Here is a 16,943-nt window from a genome sequence, read left to right as displayed (position 1 = left end):
TCAAGCTTTTAAAGCCTTCTTACCCCCAACATCCCCTTGAGCGTTGATTAACCTCACAATGGGTCCCAGAGCTTGGCTTTGGGAGAAGTCCTCTATCACTCCGATTCTGTGTCCCAGTTCTCCCAGGGGGAACGTGGCATATTGCGTCATCACCGAGGGCAGAGCGCTTTAATTCAGAGCGATCGTTCATCTGGGTGCGCTAAATGAAGCAACATTTCAATTAGTGCCAAATGACGCAACTAGGCTCACATCAGCGACTGACGGTGGAAGTGGGCGTTGTCCTCAATTGGATTAGGACCTATTTTTATTTTTTTCATTTCGGCTGTCATGGGGATTAACTCGCTTCGTTTCCGGTATACTACCTGTGAAAACTCGCCTGCCTGTCTACCCGTCTACTTATCAATCTGTCTACCGGTCAACATTTCTACTTGTCAATCTGTCTACCGGTCTACTTGTCTGCCCGTCTGCTCATCTACCTGTCTAACCATCCACTCGCCCACCGGTCTAACCGTCTACCTGTCTACTTATCCACCTATCTACCTGTCTACCCAGCTGTTAATGTTTTTCAGGGTCAACTGTGTTATGAAAAAGGTGCTGGGGTGTGTGGATAGCAACCTCGCCTCTAAAAAATTGTTAAAGAAACCCTCTCTCTCTCTCTCTCTCTCTCTCTCTCTCTCTCTCTCTCTCTCTCTCTCTATATATATATATATATATATATATATATATATATATATATATATATATTTATGTATATATATATATATATATATATATATATATATATATATATTATATATATATATTACAAACATTCATAGTTTGGGATTTACCCGACAGAGGGCAGTATTGTACACGTACCGTTAGGTGACCCGTCCGTCCATCATCCTTGCTTTGTTTACATTTCGCAAAACGTCGGAGGCAAATAAAGCGAGAATAATTGTGTCTCTTGTATTTGTGAGTGTAACAAGTGCCTCCTCTGGATTTAACACGTGGAAATAGCGGCCTGTAGGTAAGACTTGATATTATTTCCTGTCGGTGTATTTCGTCCATATTTTGTTTTATTGTTAATTTTCAACTTACGAGTGGTGTTAGCTTGGTATTTCTGATCTGTTGGCAGATGTCGTCTGCTGCTTACTGTTGTTTCATTTCTGTTTATGGTTACGTGATGGTGTATATATATATTTTATATTTATATATATATATATATATATAGTTAAAAAAGATATATATATATATAGTATTATAATATAGTAAATTATAATAAATTATATAATATTATATATAATATATAATATAGTATCTTAATATAGATAATAGTATATTATATATATATATATATATGGTATATATATATATATATTTATATATATAATATATATATATATATAGGAATATATATAGTATAGGTAAAAATATAGTTTATATATATAATATATACTATATATTATATATATTTAAATATATAGTATATATATATAAAATATATATATATATATATATATATATATATAATATATGATATATATAGTATCTTATATAGTCTTTACTATAAATTGTATATATTTACTACTTATATATCCTATAATATATAGTATCTTAAGTATTATAATATATATATATATGCATTATAATAATTAATTTATACAATATATTTACCATGCCCCTATATCTATCTCGATATATAAATATATACTCTATATATAATACTATATCTGATATATATATATTATTTATATACAACTATGTCTATATAACCTAATCTATCCTATTTAGTATAATACATAATAATACACAAAACCTATAACATAATACTATTTTATTATAAGATTTATTATCTGTTTATACATAGCTCATATCTAAATCTTATATATTACTATATATATATATATATATATATATATATACACTATATATATACTAATATATATATATATATATATATATATATATATATATATATATATAATAATATACTATATCACACTATCCAACCACAGGTGAAAAAATAAGAGACAGGGTGTAGGTCCTGACCGGTTTCGGCTTTATTTTCAAGCCATTGACAAAGGACTGATACATAGTATTAGAAGTCACAAGTATATATACTACAGAGACAGTACTGACGAACATACACACAACCGTTTGAGGCTGCAGATGCACCCACAGGCAGCTGTCAAGGAAGGAGTGGCTTTCAAAAATCATTTGGCTAAAATTTACAATAAATTCTGAAGGGATACTACCGATTAGGGTACCCACCGTAGGAAGCAACAAGTCCACACCTGACAGGTGTCAGGGAGGAGGGGTTGGACATCTCATTGCCACTACTGCCCCCTTACTGTGTTTACAAATATAATAATCCTATTTCCAATAATCTCTACTGCCTACCTTAAAATTTAAACAGTTTACACATTTCTTTTGATATTAAAGGATCAAGTTTTTACATTCCTTGACTGATGTTCATATTATTGTTGTAACTTTCTTTTATAAAACTAGATTTAATGATATTCCTTTCCATTGCATTATTAGAACACACAAGCTTTTTAGCCCCTTCCCATTTAATAGCATGATTGTTCTCACTAACATGTTCAAAAATACCACCATTGTTTATGTTGTTCTAATCTTTTTTCCAGTGCTTTCCCCGTTTGACCAATGTACAAGTTGTCACAAGACTTACATGGAATTTTTTATATACACATCTGCAACTTAGAAAAATATAGTGATTTAACTAGTGAAGAGGTGAACATTATTAAGGGAGGGATTTATGGAAGTATGAAAAAGTCAGAAACCACAAACGTACCCACAAGATTTATGGATGCCATCAATGAACTGAAAAAAGATAAAAATATGCACATGACAAAAGCAGATAAATCAGGTGCCCTAGTAATTTTAAACAAAAATGAATATATAGAAAAAATGGAAAGTCTTTTGGGTGATAATATTACTTATAAAGAATTAAATAAGAACCCGCTAGACAGTGTGAATAGTGGTTTCAATAAAAAAGTGAAAAATCTGTTAAAAGGTAACGAAAGCCTTATAAAGAAGTTGTGTGTGACCTCTCCATCGCTACCGTATATGTATGTTACGATAAAAACCCATAAAACAAACTTTGCCCTGCCAGAACAATTATCAGCTCAGTGGGCTCTGCATCTTATAAATTAGCGAAGTATTTAGTGGATATCCTTAACCCATTGGTAGGTAACATCTCTAATGCCAATATTAAGAATAATGTGGACTTGATAAACAAACTAAATAGTGTACAAGTTAATAGTGAATCGAAACTTGTGAGCTTTGATGTGTCACTTTTCACAAAGGTGCCTATTGATGATTTGTTGGAGTGACTATCGGAATTATTAGAAAACAAACAGCTGGATATTACATTTTCTAAAAGCACCTTAATTGAACTGATCAAAGTATGTGTAAAAGACTGTAAATTTGAATTCAATGGAAAATTTTATTCACAAAATTTTGGCATGGCAATGGGAAACCCTCTGTCCCCAGTGCTAAGTAACTTATACTTGTAATTCTTTTAAAAAAGAAAATTTTAAACAATATAATTCCACGCAATGTACCTTGGTTTAGATATGTTGACGACATAATTTGTGTATGGCCAGGGAACGAAGATGTAAATAACTTTTTTGCCAGGTTAAATGTATTAGTACCATCAATTAAATTTACTAGGGAAATGGAAAAAGATGGATGCCTACCCTTTTTGGATGTCCTCATACGGAGAAATAGTAGTGGGTTTAAATATAGTGTTTACAGAAAACCTGCTAATATTGCTTCCTATGAACATTTCTATTCTGGACAAAACAATAAGGTTAAAAGATCTGTGTTTGCATCTATGTTTCTAAGAGCACTACGGGTATGTTGCCCAGAATATATAGATGAGGAGATAGATAAGATTCAGAATCCAGACAAGAAACTTAAATATCCAGATAGTATACTAAACAATGCATTAAAAGCGGCAAAAAAGACCATGTACATAACCAAAAAGAACCGTACAACACCTGCCTGTGGGTGGATCTGCAGTCTCAAACGGTTGTGTGTATGTTCGTCAGTACTGTCTCTTTAGTATATATATTTGTGACTTCTAATACTATGTATCAGTCCTTTGTCAATGGCTTGAAAATAAAGCCGAAACCGGTCAGGACTTACACCCTGTCTCTTATTTTTCACCTGTGGATATGTGTGATAAACGAATCACGTGCTAAAGTTATTATAATCATATATACTATATATATAGTATATAGTGTATACATATATAGTATGTATATAGTATATATATAGTATATAATATATATATGTATGTATATATATATATATATATAGTACATATATATAGTATATAAATTATATATAATGCATAAAAATGTATATATTTTATTTATATGTATACATATACATATACATTTAATATATATACTTTTATATTTTTTTGTGGGGATTTCGTACAATTTTTCACATAGAACTGAAAATAATTAATCTTAAAATTAATTATTCATCATAATTAATCGTGTCATTAAACCTTCGTAATTACTAAGACGTAATTAGGTCAAGGAAAAACTGCGTAAGTTATAAATCAAACGATTTTATTATCATAATCATACGTCATACGTTCTACTTAAGAGTGAATTATTAGTTCTCTGTACATTATTCCTAAAATTTAAACATTGCAAAGTCTATTCAAGTTATTCAAGGAATATGCCACTCGGATGTAATTAAATATGTTTCCATAGTATTCAGTCTGCATTGTTTGTTGGGAAACCGTATTGAAAACTATTTTGTAACGATTCCTATCTCCTTGGCGCGCACTCGGATGGGCTTATTCTGGAAGGCTTTGTTACATTGAGACCTTAACTGTGTTCTCTGTAGGATATCCTGTAGGCCGTGAGTACAACTGAATAGCATTTGATCTAATATTATACTAAGGTTAGTGTTAAAAATTGTCATTTTCGCCTTTGATATAAAGAAAATGCACTGCTATATATATATAATATATATATATATATATATATATATATATATATATATATATATATATATATATATATGTGTGTGTGTGTGTGTGTGTGTGTGTGTGTGTGTATGTGTGTGTGCGTATGTATATATATTCTTACTATAATGTTTTATTGTCTTTATCAGAATGTTTGTCCGTAAGTACGTAATGATAACCAGCTGACGGTTTTTTCTTGTCACTAAATCCCCTGTAGGGAGGTAGGGCTATCAGTGCAACTCAAGCGGCACACTGCAGGCGTTACTTAAGGTTTATACCGACGTCATCTCGTCCCATAGCTGTCTACAACCCCTCTCATTCATCTTACTATACCTCCGTCCATAGTCTCTTTCTTCTATCCCATTTCCATTCTCTCCTAAGAATCGTTTAATGGTTGCAACAACTTTGAGGTTTTCTTCCTGTTACACCTTTAGAACCATTTTACTGTCAATTTTCCTTTCAGCCCTGAATGACCGCATTATTATAGGTCCCAGCGATTGGCCTCTGGCTTAAATTTTACAGTAATCCATTCCATTCCCAGTCGCTAAGTTGCTTTTAACGAATACGAACTACGCACTTACCATAACAAGATAGTCGTGTGATATGCAAGGAAGGACATACTGGTCTTTGACTCGAGTACCTATAAAGAAAAATAAATAAATAAAAAAAAACTAAGCAATAAAAATAAACTAAACTGTCTTTTGATACGACATTCCCCTCCCTTTTTTTACGATTACCTCCTGGGGAATGAGAAGAATTTAATGGAGGGAGGTATCAAAGAAGCAAGCGTTTTACCATTCGATATCACAGAGCGCCTTAGGGCCGTCGTCAATCTCGGCTCCAGTGAGGACCCACAGGATATAAGTCTCGGAGACGATTTTGTGGTCTTTGACGGCCAAATTACCATTGAAGCCTTTTTTCTGGAGGGGTTCCGTATAAGCAGCCCAGATTAAATCAGCCGGGAAAAATTGGGCAGCGAACGACTTTTAGGACAGCTTTGATGAGCTTCCGAAGGGATTGTGTTAGGCTGAAGTAGTTTTAGTACTTAGGCTTTGAAAGAGGACCTTTTTATGGTGCTGTATCACATATTTATTTTATGTTGCTGTAAGTGTTGAATAAAAACTGTTATGGTGAGGAGGGGTGTGGGGATTGGATAAAAACTATTATAGGGGCGTGGTGAGGAGGGATGTGGACGAGGTGGGACTCGGGGAAGAAGAAGCCAGGCATATAAATAGCTGGAGAAAGTCGATTCGAGCGGCCGACCCTGCCATACAGTGGGACTCATAACGTCGAAATAAAAAGAAAACTGATAAAAAAGTGGGGAATTTTTTTCCCATCGTTCGCGGGGGGCAGAATAACCTATAACGGGTCACAAACTACGTAATATATAAAAAAAATGCATTGCTATCCTTCATGACAAAATTTTACAAACGAAATATGAAACATAAAGCAAATACGTTTGTAAAAGTTCCCAAATAGCACTTAGGACCCATATCTCAGTTACTCGCTTGTTATCATTTTTATAATCGCATTTTCATTTTTATCGTAGCGTCGATTATTTGCATAAATATGTTATATAATCTTCCTACGCCATGAAGATGTTGTTCTTATGATTATTAAATACATTCATAGATTAATTTGTAATTTTTTCGTCTAATGAAGAAGGTAGCTGCCCATATCAATAGGAGGGAAATAGATGGGTTTTCTATTACGGGTAGAGAATCTCGCCTTTATGAAGAGGGACATAAGGGATCCATTTTCTTTCGTCCTATTTCGTTCATTCTATACATTTGCGTCAATTGAATCGAAATTAATAATAATAAAAAAGTAACTATAAATTCCAAACAAAAGTGTTGCAGGAAATGTTTTAAGAATATGACTCATTATAAAAAATAAAGACGGTGATACAATATTCTAAGTTTAGAAAGAGAGAGAGAGAGAGAGAGAGAGAGAGAGAGAGAGAGAGAGAGAGGAGATTGGGGGGGGGGGGGTTGCGGTGCGGAGGCAAAAGAGGATTTAGTGAACCCAATTCCATTTCGGAAATAAACAACAAGTTATCTGTAAAAGATTTCGAGCGAAGAGAGAGAGAGAGAGAGAGAGAGAGAACTGAAATCGTTGCACATTTATGAGAACAGTCAAATAAAATACAAAGTTCAAAGAAAGAGAGAGAGAGAGAGAGAGAGAGAGAGAGAGAGAGAGAGAGAGAGAGTCACAATACACATATATAAAGGCAAACAAAATACGAAGTTTAGAGAGAGAGAGAGAGAGAGAGAGAGAGAGCCATTATCATTGCATAATTCACCTTGGGTGGCTCTTAATTGAATATGGCCTTCGCCTGTTCGCCCGAAATTGCAACTCCGCCCGCCGGTGATGATGCAACATGAATAGAACATGATCCCCTCGTGGGGGTGGCGGCGGGCCCCCAGTCGCTGAATATATCCCCTGAGGTGGGGGCGTGGGGCGGGGGCAACACAGTCGCTGAATATACCCGGTTATAGGGTAGGATCTCATTTTGGGGGATTTCTGGCCCTTCTCCGGCCACGGGACTTAGGACCAGGGGCAATTGTGGATTGGGGAAGTGGGCCATCTCTCAAATCTCGTAGCTGAAGCATCATGCAACTTGCTGCTTGATGCTTGCATGTGCCTATATAGATTGCTGGAAGCATTACCGTTTAAGGCTTTGATGCAAGATATGGTTTACGTTCTAATGACTGACTAAATCATTTTGTCCGCTTATTTTGTATTAAGGGGTGGTAATTCATTGCCTGTGTATACATACGTATGTATGCATATACATATATTCTGATTTTACAGTGGAAATTGTACATATATACACTTTGAATTTGTATCAAGAATAACAGTTTGTTTATACATACATGTATAGACATTTTGAATTCACAACATAAAGCGCACATTGTATACATACATTATGAATTTCTATTAAAAAAAAAAATATATGGTACATACATACATACTTAGTAACGAAGACGTCTCCATGAGGAGGAGAAATAATAATGTTCATGGACGACATCAAGCTGTATGGTAAGAGCATCAAGGAAATAGATACCCTAATCCAGACTGTAAGGATTGTATCTGGGGACATCAGGATGGAGTTTGGAATAGAAAAATGCGTCTTAGTCAACTTACAAAAAGGCAAAGTAACGAGAACTGAAGGGATAAAGCTACCAGATGGGAGCAACATCAAACACATAGATGAGACAGGATACAAATACCTGGGAATAATGGAAGGAGGAGATATAAAACACCAAGAGATGAAGGACACGATCAGGAAAGAATATATGCAGAGACTCAAGGCGATACTCAAGTCAAAACTCAACGCCGGAAATATGATAAAAGCCATAAACACTTGGGCAGTGCCAGTAATCAGATACAGCGCAGGAATAGTGGAATGGACGAAGGCAGAACTCCGCAGCATAGATCAGAAAACCAGGAAACAAATGACAATACACAAAGCACTACACCCAAGAGCAAATACGGACAGACTATACACACGAAAGGAAGGAGGGAGAGGACTACTAAGTATAGAGGACTGCGTCAACATCGAAAACAAAAAGAGCGCTGGGGCAATATCTGAAAACCAGTGAAGACGAGTGGCTAAAGAGTGCATGGGAAGAAGGACTAATAAAAGTAGACGTAGACCCAGAAAATATAACAGAGACAGGAGGAAAGACAGAAAGAACAGAGGACTGGCACAACAAACCAATGCACGGACAATACATGAGACAGACTAAAGAACTAGCCAGCGATGACAATTGGCAATGGCTACAGAGGGGAGAGCTCAAGAAGGAAACTGAAGGAATGATAACAGCGGCACAAGATCAGGCCCTAAGAACAGATATGTTCAAAGTACGATAGACGGAAATAACATCTCTCCCATATGTAGGAAGTGCAATACGAAAAATGAAACCAAAATAAACCACATAGCAAGCGAATGCCCGGCACTTGCACAGAACCAGTACAAAAGAGGCATGATTCAGTGGCAAAAAGCCCTCCACTGGAGCCTGTGCAAGAAACATCAGCTACCTTGCAGTAATAAGTGGTACGAGCACCAACCTGAAGGAGTGATAGAAAACGATCAGCAAAGATCCTCTGGGACTATGGTATCAGAACGGATAGGGTGATACGTGCAAACAAGACCACGTGACGTTGATTGACAAAGTCTAAGAAGAAAGTATCACTCATTGATGTCGCAATACCATGGGACACCAGAGTTGAAAGAGAAAGAGAGGGAAAAAAGGGATAAGTATCAAGATCTGAAAATAGAAATAAGAAGATATGGGATATGCCAGTGGAAATCGTACCCATAATCATAGGAGCACTAGGCACGATCCCAAGATCCCTGAAAAGGAATCTAGAAAAACTAGAGGGCTGAAGTAGCTCCAGGACTCCATGCAGAAGAGGTGTATCCTAGAAACGGCACACATAGTAAGAAAAGTGATGGACTCCTAAGGAGGCAGGATGCAACCCGGAACCCCACACTATAAATACCACCCAGTCGAATTGGAGGACTGTGATAGAGCCAAAAAAAAAAAAAAAACAATAATAATAATAATAATCATTATGTTACCCTCCGACGTGAACCTGCTGCTAATGAGACCATTAATTGTTGTCGATATTTTCAAGTTAATGTACCACACTGACGTACCACATAAACGTATCACAGAGACTCATCACATTGACGTACCGGTCGGAATTGACGTACCATATAAACGTACATCGGCTTACCACACTAACTTAGCACACTGATGTGCCACAGTATCGTACCACCCAAGGTCCTTTAAATATACTCGGAGAGGTCGGCTCATCAGCAAGCGAAAATACGTTCCCTCTGCGCATGACGTCACGCTACGAACAGTCTCCCCTGACAGCACTGACTCTGACAGGTATACGTAGTAACACGATGCAAGGATACCTTTCCCAAAAATATACTTCTTAAGGTATAAATAGTTTTTTGTTTTACTCAAGAGTACAGATTTTCCTTATGGCAGACCATACGTCAGAGTTTTATAATAATCTGATGCTTCTAAACAAAAAGTCATAGGGTATAGAGTGCCTTTCTAGGGAACACAAATACTGTAATGTATCGACTGTCACTTTCCCTAACCAAAGAGGTATGGATTAAAGTAGAGAAAGTTGTCCTTGGTACTAAATCCTACACAACGAGTTAAGGATAAATAGAGAAAGTTGTTTTGGTACAATGAACTCTCATTTTAATCCTAACAGATTAACAGAACAAAGATGACAGTTTAATGGTGATGTAATTGAGATATGCATGAGTTTGTTTGTCACCGAGCCAGGTGTGGACCCCGAGGGGAAAAACTAAGTTGTTGTTTTCATGGTTTTTCTTACTGTACTCCTGCAAGTCCTCTGTTTCTTTTTACTCATATCGATAATGTTGTTGAGGTGCCGCATTCTAAAATACACTGATATTTTGGCAAAAAATTCCACAACCTCGTCAGGAACACCAGCGACAGCAGATTTCATTTCAGCAGCCATTGTGTTTATGCATTCCGTTCCTGGTCTAAGACCATAGCCATGAATTGCTGTAAAAATTTCTCTACAAATCTTTAGTTTGGAAAAAATCGTCTGATAGTGCATAGAGTTTTCCTTCACTTATATAGTGGACCCATATTGACGTCTTGCTGTTAACAATGTACCCTATATTTGGATATTTAAAGGAAAACTTTTTCACTACATATCCACCGATATATCTTAAGGACTCTTCCTCGATAGCAGATCCCGTATTGTCTCCTGATTTCTGATATTTAGCAAATTCTGTTTCCTCAGAGAACATTTCGCCATTCTTAAGATCCACATCAAATTCCAGGTCTCTAAAAATTATGTTTGTCATACATATTTCTAAGGCCAGTTCCCTGTCATGGAAAGATTGATCAGGTTCGCTTCCATCACGTCAGGATGACACCATTTCAAGGTTTTCATTTCCTTTGTCGCAGTTTGCCTTGTCGCTAACAAGTTCAATATCCCTACCTAGCAAAACGTTTTTCAATCTGTATTTAAAATTAACTGCATTGGGATGATCATGAGAACCCCTCATCTGCCTAATGCATCCAAAAACACTTTCAAGACAGTCTTGATTTAATCTTTGTCATAATAAAAGAGATGTCATGACTCTGTTTTAGCATGTTATGTAGCCCAATCATTGAGTGGCAAGATAATATCACACCTTTTTGGAATTTGTAAAGGCAATTAAATTTTGGGTTTTTACCCTCATTCCCAGCATAGCTTCAACCATTTTTTGTAGACCACTTTTCTGACTATCTTTTTTATCCCAAATGCATTGCGGGCTTTTATGTAACCGAACATCATAGAAGAATTCATGGCATCGAACCATTCATTCACTGTAGCTATAAAATCGGCAGTTTCCTTCCAATTGTTGCCCTCTAGTAAGCCCCTTTCTCCTGAAAAATACAATGCCCTAGCACATGACTTTGAAAGTAGCTGTATAGCATACTTTACACGCTATCTTTGTAAGCCACTTACATTGATATGTGTTTCATTAATTTTATATGCTAAGGCATACTCTGATACGGTTTTCACTTGCATTTCACGGACACAGGCATCAGATAGACTATTTCCATTTTCCATAAGAAAACCGTGGTCCAGAAAATGATTTCTAATTAACTTTATCAAATGGGGAGGATCAGCAAATATGAAGACATTCCTGTCAGCAGATGGGTTTTTAAAAAAGACTTTCTCAGGGTTAAGAGGACCAATCCCGCATTCCTTCCAAACCCGCAAATTATTAGGTCCAAGATCATGGACAATTGCCACAACGTCAAAGCCAGCTTTTTCAACATTTATAACTATATCAGTCAATTTTTTATGCACATTAGAGTCATCATATTGGTAGTATATGGTTTGCTTCCAGCTTCCCATCAAACCTCGTAACATAACCTCTTGACCACTTGAACTTTATCATGAGGTTCATACAAAACGTCCATCCCTTTGTCATAACTCCACTTACTAGCAATATTCATTTCATCAAATGAAATAACGGCAAGTTTTTCTATTTCCGTCATTGTTTCTGATTTTGCCTTCATCAGTGATAGAACCGAATGCAAAATACCCGGCTCACATTTCAGATTTTGCGCTCGTTTGTTCAGTGTACTTTTTGATGGCAGAGGAAATCCTCTTTTAGTTCGCAAATATGAATAGCATTTGGTGCTCAAGGTTCTGAGAGTGAAAGCTGACGATATGTCTTCATCGCTCCATTGACTGACAGGCTTATTAGTTATGGGAGCATTTATCTGTGTTGTACGTAGCACAGGTTGAAATAACTTGTTTATTTCAGTTAATGTGAACTTAGGTTCTGTCACTTCCATTTCCAAACTAACCAATTTCAGGAGTTCTTGATTGGTCCTGTCCAAATGCTCAATTTTTTTTTGTTAGCTCTTCCCCTTCCTCTATTTGTTTAATTGTATTTTGTTCAGAACTCTCTTCAGGCTGTGCAATAATTTCTTGAACAGAGACTTCTGGAGAAACTTCAGTGGTCTCTGAATGACAATATTCCATTTCACATAACATTTCCAGGGCTGTCCTCTTGAGTCCTCGCTTTATGGCTCGTGCACATCTATCCTCTTCCTTTTCAGATACACTGCTACCTGAAAAGGCAGTGTTGCATTTCAGATTTTATGAAATCACAACAACAATTCCTATACTTAAAGAACAAAAAACTTAATATTTTTCTTATATATTTAATGGTTACTTAAAGACAACGGCAGAGAACTTTAATTTGATAGCCTAATACAATTTACTTTTCGTAATCAAGGTGTCACAGACGGTTAAAGATTTTAGGAAAATAGAGTCGAAAGGAAGAAATGTATCATGCAGGTTTTTGGCAAATTGCTCAACTTGTAACCTACCATTAGGTAAAAAAAAAAAAAAAAAAGGGGATTGCACAGCCTCTTCCTTCAGTGCACGTTGATTTTTCGGTTTTTCAATTCCCAGGAGTCGGTACTTCATGTCATCAGCATAGTCCTCTGCTTTAAAATGGACTGAACAAATTAGAGCACACTTCCAGTTAACATTGTCTGCGCGTTTGCAAGCATGCATCCATTTCTTCTTCGTTTTTTCTTCTTTTGGGAAGTAAAATATCGAATACACATATTAATGGTCTTTTTGCTATTATTATGGCATCCAAATACAGCACAAACGGAAGGCATGGCTGCTGGAAGTTAATAAACGTGACACAGATCAAGTAAGACTACCTCTAGTGAGGTCAAACCTCGGCCACCGTCTCCGAAACTTGACGTCACAAAAGCTCCGCCCCCATGCGCTTAGCTCCCTGATGAGCCGACCTCTCCGAGTTATATTTAAAGGACCTTGGTACCACCTTGACGTACCACACTAGTATGCGACGCTGACGTACCACGCTCATTTACTACACAAACATACCACTTTGATGACTACACTGACATACTACACTGACGTACCTTAATGGCGTAACCGCTGATGTACCGCGCTAGGTTATCGCTTTGAAGTACTCTGTTGACGTACCACACAAAGGTACCACAATGACGCACCACTGACGTGCAATAAGGACAATCTATGCTGACTTACTATACAGTGATGAACTCCACTGACGTACCAAATCGGTCTACCACATTGCCGAACCTCGCAGACGTACCACACTAACGTGCTTCGCTGGCATACCACGATGGCGTACCACACAAACGTACCAAGTTGACGTGCCCCAACTGACGTACCGCACTAATGTACCAAGTTGACGTACCCCAACTGACGTACCGCACTTACGTACCACAACGTCAACTGACGTACCGCACTGACGTACCACAACGTCCCATTAAAAAGAAAAACTGCTTGGCACTGTCAAGCGACGTGAAGGTAGCAAGTAGATTGCTACGCGACGCCTAATTAAGCAACACCTGCTTGTTTGTTGTCTCTCTTACTTAAGTAACGACGTGGGACCCGCTAAATTACCAGGTGCCCGGAAACGGGTACTACCCAGAACCAGGTATCACCAGGTACCCAGGTGCTCGCTCCGCCTGGTTGATTATTAGTAATTGACTTGATGTCGCGTACTGCTGCTAAAAGGGAAACGGGAAAAATGTTGGTAGGTTGTACTAATTGGAACAATATAGCGCGAATTCGCAATAATTGTATATATGGGTATATATATATATATATATATATATATATATATATATATATATATATACGTAGTATATATATATATATATATATATATATATATATATATATATATATATATATATATATATATATAATAGATATCGTACTCTTGAATTATTTATTTTGTTGCTAACTGATTATTGCTAGGTGGAAATAAACCGTCTACTACGACTACTACTGCTACTACTACTACTATTATTATTATTTTTTTTTTTTTTTTTATTTTTTTTTTTTTTTTTTTGCTCTATCACAGTCCTCCAATTCGACTGGGTGGTATTTATAGTGTGGAGTTCCGGGTTGCATCCTGCCTCCATAGGAGTCCATCACTTTTCTTACTATGTGTGCCGTTTTCTAGGATCACAACTCTTCTGCATGAGTCCTGGAGCTACTTCAGCCTCTAGTTTTTCTAGATTCCTTTTCAGGGATCTTGGGATCGTGCCTAGTGCTCCTATGATTATGGGTACGATTTCCACTGGCATATCCCATATCCTTCTTATTTCTATTTTCAGATCTTGATACTTATCCTTTTTTCCCTCTCTTTCTCTTCAACTCTGGTGTCCCATGGTATTGCGACGTCAATGAGTGATACTTTCTTCTTGACTTTGTCAATCAACGTCACGTCTGGTCTGTTTGCACGTATCACCCTATCCGTTCTGATACCATAGTCCCAGAGGATCTTTGCTGATCGTTTTCTACCACTCCTCAGGTTGGTGCTCGTACCACTTATTACTGCAAGGTAGCTGATGTTTCTTGCTGTTATCATTCCTTCAGTTACCTTCTTTAGCTCTCCCCTCTGTAGCCATTGCCATGTGTCATCGCTGGCTAGTTCTTTAGTCTGTCTCATGTATTGTCCGTGCATTGGTTTGTTGTGCCAGTCCTCTGTTCTGTCTGTCATTCTCCTGTCTCTGTAAAATATTTCTAGTCATTGTCTACTTTTATTAGTCCGTTCTTCCATGCACTCTTTAGACATCGTCTTCACTGGTTTCAGATATGCCCCAGTGCTCTTTTTCTCGATGTTGACGCAGTCCTCTATACTTAGTAGTCTCCCTCCTTCCTTTCGTTTGTTTATGTATAGTCTGTCCGTTTTTGCTCTTGGTGTAGTGCTTTGTGTATTGGTCATAGGTTTCCTTGTTTTCTGATCTATGAAATGCGGAGTTCTGCCTTCGTCCATCCACTATTCCTGCGCTGTATCTGATTACTGGCACTGCCCATGTGTTTATGGCTTTATCATATTTCCGGCGTGAGTTTTGACTTGAGTTATCGCCTTGAGTCTCTGCATATATTCTTTCCTGATCGTGCTCTTCATCCCGTTGGGTGTTTTATATGCCCTCCTTCCCATATTCCCAGGTATTTGTATCCTGTCTCATCAATGTGTTTGATGTTGCTCCCATCTGGTAGCTTTATCCCTTTACTTTGCCTTTTTGTATCTATTCCAAACTCCATCCTGATGTCCCCAGATACAATCCTTACAGTCTGGATTAGGGTATCTATTCCTTGATGCTCTTACCATACAGCTTGATGTCGTCATGAACATTAGATGTTGATTCTGTTGCCCCTTTTCTTGAGTTGGTACCCCGGCATCCATACTTCTGTAGACTTTTGTCATGGAATCATGGCTACTACGAAGAGTAGTGGGACAGTGAGTCGCCCTGGAAGATCCCTCTCCTGATACCTAACCTGCTAGTCTTATTCAGAGCTTGTAAGTATTTTGTATTCCAGTTGCGCATTGTATTTTGAGGAAGCTTGATGGTGTTTTCCTCTGCCCCATATATTTTCAGGCATTCTATTAGCCATGTGTGTGGTATCATGTCGAAGGCTTCTTATAGTCTATCCATGCCATGCTTAGGTTGGTTTTCCTTCTCCTACTGTTCTTCATCCATTTTGTGTCTATCAGCTGGTCTTTTGTGTGCCCCTACACTTCCTTCGCAGCCTTTCTGTGGTGGGGGGGATGGTGTTTGTCTCCTCTAGCCTTTCACTGATGATACCTGTTAGTAACTTCCACATTATTGGTAGGCAGGTTATAGGCCTGTAGTTACTGGCTATATTTCCCTTACTCTTGTCTTTTTGTACTAAGGATGTTCTTCCTGTGGTCATCCTTTTGGGTGCATGGTGACTTGAGATACAATGCTGGAGTTGTTCTGCTATTCGTGGGTGTAGGGCCTTATGTTTTCCCAGAGTCTCTTACTTGGTTCGGCTTCAGGAATTTCTGGGTGGTTGTCTTCCCCTCTTAGTTGGCTGTATAGTCTTTTCTGGTTGGTTCCGAATAGTTTGTTCTGTGGTATCCCTTATCCGGTTCAATGTACCGTTGGATCTTATGTGCTTTGGCCTTAAAGCCTCTGTTTTTACATCTTCTATTGTGTTATTTTTAGTCCACTCTCGTGTACTTTGTATTTCTCGTTGAGTTCCTCCTTGTTTTCTTGCTTCTTAGCCTTTTTCTGCCATCTCTTTCAGCTTTACTCAAGTCAGATCTCGTCACCATGATTTGCTTTTCCAGGCGCTGTTTTGGTTTGGGCTGTTGGGTTGGTTTGTGCCTGGTGGTGTGGTTTTCGAATCCCATCAGTTCTGATACTAATCTTGCTCCTGCATATGCCAAGTTATTTGTTTCTGTGATACTGGTGGTGTGTATATGCCCATATTTCATTGACCTCACTTGTTTTTCCTCCCTTAATTTCTTGGCGTGTTGTAGGCTTTCCATGGAGGGGATCTTTGTTCTCTCTGTATCTGGCTCCATCCATTGTCTAATCTTTTTATACCCATT

Source organism: Macrobrachium nipponense, chromosome 28, assembly GCF_015104395.2.
Source record: "Macrobrachium nipponense isolate FS-2020 chromosome 28, ASM1510439v2, whole genome shotgun sequence".
In the NCBI taxonomy this organism is placed as follows: Eukaryota; Metazoa; Arthropoda; class Malacostraca; order Decapoda; family Palaemonidae; genus Macrobrachium; species Macrobrachium nipponense.
Note: the sequence above shows the minus strand (reverse complement) of the source record.